The 8,344-nt window shown below is 36.8% G+C and overlaps 1 non-coding gene across 1 annotated transcript; it reads left to right on the top strand.

Annotated features, from left to right (window-relative positions):
* The first annotated feature begins 630 nt into the window (after positions 1 to 630).
* On the top strand, positions 631 to 704 carry TRNAV-CAC (transfer RNA valine (anticodon CAC)). The gene has a single exon. It is a non-coding gene; the product is annotated as a tRNA-Val (tRNA).
* Positions 705 to 8,344: the final 7,640 nt, after the last annotated feature.

Here is an 8,344-nt window from a genome sequence, read left to right as displayed (position 1 = left end):
ACACAATACGGATCGGATCAAGTGAGATCCGATCAATTCCTATTTTCGCTCACATCCCTCAAAATCTACTTAAAATAACAAATTACAAAACTCAATCAGATAGGGAAAAATTCTCGTCCTCATGCCAGGCATTCTCCTTTGGAAAGTTCCAAAATTCGATTTCGACTTGGTTTGGAAAGTTCCAAAATTCGATTTCGACTTGGTTCGTTAATGCTCCTGCATCAATATCTCTGCTGTCTGAAATGTCACCCGAGTGATCCTCTCCTCAGAAGGATGCCCGCTTGCAAAAGATGTGAATGGTAAGACTCACATTCAAAATGGAGTTAAACCTCCCATGGTTCGGACATCGAATTTCTTTTGCCCTTTTTGACTGACAACAAAACACTTAATTTGAATGCTATTGCCCTTCACACACAGCAAAAAAGAAAAATATGTTTGAACTAACTCTCAACAAACCAGCAAAATGAACGTGAAATTCATTTCGAATGTGTTCAGGTTTATTCCAATCAAAATCTATTGTGGGCAATAAACGAACCCAACCACAAAGCAAATGAGTATAATAGGATTTCGAACGAATACGACACCAAAAAAATTATACCTGAAGGACTTTAAACAAAAAAAGTAGCAGCTGTCTGGGTGGTGTAGTTGGTTATCACGTTAGTCTCACACACTAAAGGTCCCCAGTTCGAACCTGGGCTCAGACATTTACCTTTGCATTATTTTCCAACCGTTTTTAATGTCCAGCGGTCCGCAGTTGGAACCTGGGCTCAGCCAGTTGATTTTATGTTATTTTTTTCCAAACCAGGGGTTCCCAGTTCGAACCTAGGTTATTTTTCCAACCGTTTTTATTTTCCACCGGTCCGCAGTTCGAACCTGGGCTCGGCCAGTTGATACATTGCAAAGTTATGCATGTTAGTATAATGGGAGAAGCTTTACCAGGAACCGTTTTTAATTTTCAGCAGTCGCTCACAAAGTTGATTTTAGGTTATTTTTCCAACCGTTTTTAATGTCCAGCGGTCCGCAGTTCGAACTTGGGCTCAGACAGTTGATTTTATGTTATTTTATTTCAAACCAGGGGTCCCCAGTTCGAACCTAGGTTATTTTTCCAACCATTTTTATTTTCCAGCGGTCCGCAGTTCGAACCTGGGCTCGGCCAGTTGATACATTGCAAAGTTATGCATGTTAGTATAATGGGAGAAGCTTTACCAGGAACCGTTTTTAATTTTCAGCAGTCGCTCACAAAGTTGATTTTAGGTTATTTTTCCAACCGTTTTTAATGTCCAGCGGTCCGCAGTTCGAACCTGGCCTCAAACAGTTGATTTTATGTTTTTTTATTTCAAACCGGGGGTCCCCAGTTCGAACCTAGGTTATGGGAGAAGATTTACCAGGAAAGGGAAGCATATGTATAGAAATCGTTTTTATTTTCCAGCGGTCCGCAGTTCGAACCTGGGCTCGGCCAGTTGATACATTGCAAAGTTATGCATGTTAGTATAATGGGAGAAGATTTACCAGGAAAGTATAATGGGAGAAGATTTACCAGGAAAGGGAAATATATGCATAGAAATTAGAAATTGAACTTGATATTCTCTGCAAAAATAGTCCAAAACACTTAAAATTTTAAGAAAAAATTAAGCATAATAATAGACTTTAAAAACTTACTAAAAGAAAATAGGAAAATGTAAACTATTTTCAATTCCACAAAGCAATCAATAACAACAAGGCACAAGTGGATATTCATCTAACTACAATACTAATAATGAAATCCAAAGTGGCAAGAACAACCTTTCCACATGTGTTCATTCTTCTTCTCCAATAAGACTTTAATCCATTTTCTTTAAGATGGACTTGCTACTACATTAGTCCACTGAAAATCCTTCAAATATAAATATAAATAAAATAGAAGTGAGAAAGTGAAAATATATAACAAATTGTATTCCAAAAGCAATACTAAAGAAGGAAACAAAATTGTTGATTCCACAACATAATTATTGTTTCACAAAGCAAAATTCTTGAGGCTTTATCAAAAATCAATTAATCCATAGTACAACTTCAAACCAAACACATGCAAGTTGCACACAAGTAATAGAAGAAACAACACTCAACAACTAGAGTGTCTTAGGGTATGTTTACAAAGAAAGTTAATAGTAGTCATGACAAAATACTTTACAAACTTCCAAAAGAAAGGGGAGAAACACTAGCAATTTGCATTTTTACAAAGCAAACAAAAGTAACAGAGCACATTGAAGTGTCTGCCTAAGCATAAAACACAATCAAACCAAAAAGACCAATATATGATTTATATATAGTGGTCCAAGGAGCAAAATGGGCATGGAGAAATTAAATCACAAAGCCAAATCCAAATACCAATAACATTGCAAAATATCCATTCTAGGGATAAGCAATGAAAGCACTCAAGTTTGAGCTCAAAATTAAAAGCATGCATTAATATATTTTCCCCAATGGTTGTAATCAAAATCAAAATTTATTTGTATTTTAGGATAACAATGAATAATCACTCTTATCATACTTTAATTGTACAAATTTAATATAATTTAATTTATTTTTTCTTTTATTTTTTATTATTATTTTATTTATTTATTTATTTTTATTTTTTTTCAGAGCAAGAAATATCCTACAATACTTAATATTACTTACCTAGTTTCTATTGGTACAAGCTCAAGACCTTGATGTTTATCTACATCATCATGTGTAGACAGAACATGACCATTTGTAATAACTTATTGATGGCCTATAAAGGGGAATACTTTCACTTTTTTCATATTCCTATTTTCTTTAATTTGATAAAATTTTACAATTTTTCATAAAACTTTGAGAAAATTCATACATGAAGAGGGTGGCACTTCCCTCCCTCCATATGTTTTTTGTATTTTTAGGAGGAGTAATGTTGAATTATGAATGGAATCTGTTGGAAACCAGGGAATTATGGGGAGGGGAGGGGAGGGGGTTGAATCAATAATTGTGTCTTTTTAACAATGACCAATTTTAACAAATTTAAATATATTTTAATTTCTTCTTTAGCAATTAACATAGTTATATAGGTGTTCAGTAATTAATCATGAATTCAAAGGAAAACACACAAACAATACATGTAGACACCATATATAAGTGGAAACTCATAAAGGGAGAAAACAACAAATTTTTGTTGTGTTGTAAAAGCAAGCACACGCTTCCTCTTTTACAACAATTTTTGTAGGCTCCTACCTACAAGAGGCTTCAACCTCTCTTTTCTTTTGCAATCTAAAACTTGCTGGAACCACTCACTCCCACTTCTTATACGCTCAAACTTGTTCTTTTCTAGGCTACTACCTGAAAGAAGACACCATCCCCTGACAAGATTAAAAATTTACTTTGTTGGTTTTCTTGGTATTAGAATTTTGAGTTCTTCCTTTTCTTTGGCTCAATTTTGTACTCTATCTCTACCCCTTTATATTATCTTCTCCTCTACCTCACTTTTGCTTCACTTATGCTCCTCTTCTCAAGTCTTTTTTGTACTTCTCTCTTTGCTAGGAAATTCATGTACTAGGTATCACAAAATTCAATTCACTAGTTTTGCACCATTCCAAAAATATATTTTTAAATAACTCGTTGTTTGTTTGTATTCCAATGCAGGGATTTGAAGTGATTTGGTTTCTATTTCAACTTTCACGCCCATTTGTTTCACATTGTTTTCAAAGTTGGAATCAATATTTGCATAAACAAATGCTCAACAAAAAAAATGAATAGTCTTCCAAATTAATAATATTCCAAATGTCTATTTGTATTCCATATGTCTCCTATTCAATGTAGGGATTCAAATTCTATTCAAACACCTACAATCAAAATAGGTTCTATACGTCAAACATTTATGAGTTGTACGTTCTTTATTAACTCCTGGTTGGAAACCCTCCCAAAATCCCTACAACATGTCGCATAGTGATCATAAGTATGATTTGTCAGTCAAGAATAGTGGGAAATATGAAAACTCAATTACCTTGCCAATCTGAACTATTAACCAATTAGTCCCATGACTATATATTTTTGACTTTCTCATTATCTCAACTTTGAAAAAGTTAAGAGGAAAAAGGAACTTTCAAACTGGACATTCTTTAGGTGAACAATCAATGGCTAGCCTTTGATGTTATTTATGCAAAAACTTTTACAGTTTAATCTTCAATGTTTAACTCACCATCTCCCTATATCTTGTCCTATTTAGACCCTATCACCATTCTTGATTAAAAAAAACTTGAATCCAGATGAGCTGCTTTGCTCCATCTTTGGACTAACATCATCATATTGAAATGTATTTATAGAGGGAGATTGGAATACAAGAACCAATGTGGAGCCCATATTGAATACAATAATATTCTTGAAGCTTCTGACAACATATCACATAGAGTTGAATTCTGATCTCTGCATAGGTGAACAATTGTTGCTCCTTAATATTAGAGTTTTAAGTAGCCACAATCATGAGTTTTCGATCCGTAAACTGCTGTGGATATTCCACTGGACAATTCGTCACAGCATATCTGATAATATTATATTAAAATTCTTAGATTCTACACTATTACAATTTTATTTAATTTCTAGATCTATACAATTAGCTGTAATTAGTGCATGCATGTAAAAGTAAATCAAGAAGAAAATCAGAGAACGAAAAAATAAGCTCACACACACATAATACACAAGATATTCTCTCTGGGAAACTCTTTCGGGAGAAAACCCAACTGGAAGGTGAGGCCGCTTCGCTCTCTTTCTCTGTCTGGAAATATGGCTGCAGATTCAAAGAAGTTATGTCTGTGGCCCGTGGGCTACTACAGTGCACAGATCCTCTCTGTGTGCTCTACCTCCTATCTCTCCTAGCTATCTTTGCTCAACTATGGAACAAAATGCTCTCGAAAGAATGGAATGTCTCTACCTCCTAGTGGCCCAGTTATAACACAACCCAATAACCTACTAGTGGTTAATTTTGACTACATCAAATCTTAACTAGGGTTACAAAATATACTCTTCTAGAGTCTTTTACATCACAAAAACGTGGCTAGACCCTCTTCCATGAAAAATGGGGCTGACGTGGCACCCTCCCAAACTATAGGTGTGAAAACATGAAGGTCAACTTCTGAGTGACATAACTTTTGCATGCATACTCTGATTGACACAATTCTTGCATCGTTGGAAATATATATGTGTGTAGAATAGCATGAAAAGATGTGGCGCTTATTAAAAAAAAAATTACCCCCAAAAAATGTCGTTTGACGCCTCAAAATGCTCCTGGAAGGTTTCAAACCTCATTTTGCCAAACTGGGTCCCACTAGTAAAAACAATCCCGTGAGCTGATTCCTCCTCTTTTTCCACTCCAAATGCATATATATGGATGAAAAACAATATAATGATCCAATTTGGATCATAACTCCCCATTTTGGGAGGCTTTTGGTCCCCAAAATATTTTATTGAATGAGGTGAGGAAATTTTTCCTCCACCTTCTCTTTGGTGTATGATTTAGCTTTGCCTAGAAGTTGTCCCTTCAATGCAATCTACCAAAGGTCTTGTTTCCCTTGTCTTATAGTTCTGGACCTCTTCTACAAAACTATATCTTCTGTCAACTCTTCTTGAGCGTCTGGTGTCAAATCCTACCCAGAACGGTAGGACATGTTCCTCTTCCTGATCTAGCATGGAAGGCTAATAGAGTCTCAAATTATCCACATTTACAACTGAGAAAAAATGCACATATGTTAGTAAACTGAGTCGATAGGCATTATCACCCATCTTTTCCAGTATCTCAAAAGGACCATACCTTAGAGCTTTTATTTTCTTACCAGGCCCCTGTAGCCTCTCCTTGTTCAACTGTAGGCATAATTTGTCTCCCACCTTGAATGATTTCTTTGTTCTGTGTTGATCATGCCTGACCTTATACTTCACTTTCGACTTCTACAGTGTTACCTGTACTTGTAGATGGATATGCCTAATCTTCTTTATAAATTTTTCATCCCTTAAAGCATCTCATGTAATGTCTTTCTTCACTCCTCCTTGTTGCCCATATGCAATATCCAAAGGTGAAGGTGGAAAATATCCAAAACAAGTTTCAAATTGGGATTTTCCTATAGAAGTGTGGACTGCTCTATTATAAGAATGTTGTATATACCATATTTTCATCCCAGGTCTTCAGATGCTTTTGGTTGTAACCCCTCAGAAGCTGCACCAAAGTCCTATTGACTACTTCTATCTGCCCATCTGTTTGTGGATGAAATGTTGTAGATCTCTTCAAGTTCGTGTCCATCTTCTCCCACAATGTAGTCCAGAATGCACTGAGAAATCTTGTATCCTTGTCTGAAATGATGCTCCTTGATATCCCAAAGTGTACCAAGACCTGTCCAAAGAACAAGTTTGTTGATTCTTGTCCGTTGATGGCCTTTTTATAGGGCATCAAAACACACATCTTGCTGAACCTGTCAACTACCACGAATAGGTAGTCATGTCCCTTCCTGGTTGTTGGTAAACCTCCCACAAAGTCCATGGAAATGCTTTCCCAAGGACGAGTAGGTACAGGTAAGGGATGGTATAGACCCCATTTCCCGTTGCTAGGCTTGATGGTACAAAAAAGCATGCATCCTCTTATGAACCTAGCTACTTGTTCTTGCATCTTGTTAGCCACGGTCTTCCCTACACCAAAGTGCCTTGCAACCTTGGAGGTGTGAACCTCTCTAATCAGCTGCAAACGCTCACCTTTAGGAACACATAGCTTATCCTTCTTGTAGAGTAACCCATCCTGGAGATGGTAGTTAATGGTTTTATCACCATCATGCACATAACTCTGACTCTGCAACTATTAATACACCTCCTTGAAGTCCTAGTCTTTTGAATGTGCCTCTTTGTATGCATCATGGGTGAATGGCTCCATGTGCATAAGATTCCCCAAAGTTGTAATATTTGATGTGGGTGGCCTTGAAAGCATATTAGCCAACTTGTTTGTGCTACCCTTCTTAAACTTGATCACCAAATGAAACTGTTGTAAAAACCCCATCCACTTGTTGTGCCTGGTCTGCTATATCTTATTCTGGGCTTGTAGGTACTGTAATGATTGGGGATCTATGTGGATTATTATCTTCTTTTCCATCAGATAGTTCTTCCACTTCTTCACAACTTGAAGTGCCATGACATAGATCTCCTTGTTGTAGGTAGGGTAATTAAGAACTACCCCATAAAATACTTAAGAATAGTAGAAAACGAGCCTTCCTCCTTACATCAAGACAACTCCCATATCATACCTACTTGCATCTATCTCCACTTCAAAGGGTGGTTGCAAGTTTGGTAATTCCAGAACTAGTGCTTCACTGATCTTGTTCTTTAACTCATAGAAAGCCTTTTCCTTCCATTTTCCCCACTGTAAACTCTTGTCGCTTGCTGTTATGGTGCGAAGCAGTGTTGCTACTGCTGAAAACAAGGCTACGAATTTCCTCAGGTACTGTGCTGCTCCAATGAAACTCCTACCCTCAGTAACATTAGTAGGCATCGACCATTTCATGATGGCCTCCATCTTGGAAGGATCTATCTTCAATTCTCCTCCACCAATCACATATCCCAAATACATAAAGGACTGCTGCGCAAACTCACACTTCTTGAGATTTTCTAGTAGCTGGGGCTTCTTCAATGTTTCCAGCACCTGCGTCAAATGTGAAATATGCTCCTCCCAGGTAGCACTATATACCAGTATATTATCCAAATAGACAATGACAAATGAATCTATAAAAGTTCACAATACATCATTCTCATAAATGTAGTTGGTGCATTACATAGGCCAAATGGCATAACTAACCACTCATACAAACTTTCCCTAGTTTTGAAGGCAATCTTCCATGTATCTTCTTGTTTGACTTGAACTTGGTGATATCCAGACTTAAAGTCCAGCTTGGTGAAATACTTTGATTGTTGCAACTGATCTAGAAGATCATCTATCTTGGGTAGGGGTATCTATTCTTGATCATGATTTTATTCAACGCCTTGTAATCTATATCCTTTTTTGGCCCAACGATGATGGGCAACCTACATGGTGATGTACTCTGTTGAATGACACCATGTTCCAGCAACTGCTGCAACTGTTTCTTTACCTCACTTGCTTCTATAACAAACTACCCTTATAGCCCAATATTTGGAAATGGGGAGTTTGGTAATAGCTGGATCTCGTGCTCCACTTCTCTCTTAGGGGGTATCCCTTTATGCTCTTGGAACATGTCCTTGCATGCCTGTAACAACTCCTCCAATTTCAATTTTTATTTCCTTGTACACCCCTCTAGGGATGCTTTGCCTCTTATTGACTCCTCTATAAGTTGATTTTCCCTTAACAATAAAA

This window comes from Pinus tabuliformis, chromosome 3_2 (assembly GCF_031772625.1).
Source record: "Pinus tabuliformis cultivar Carrire ecotype Pingquan chromosome 3_2, CPIR1, whole genome shotgun sequence".
Lineage (NCBI taxonomy): Eukaryota > Viridiplantae > Streptophyta > Pinopsida > Pinales > Pinaceae > Pinus > Pinus tabuliformis.
This window is presented reverse-complemented; position numbering and strand designations above follow the sequence as displayed.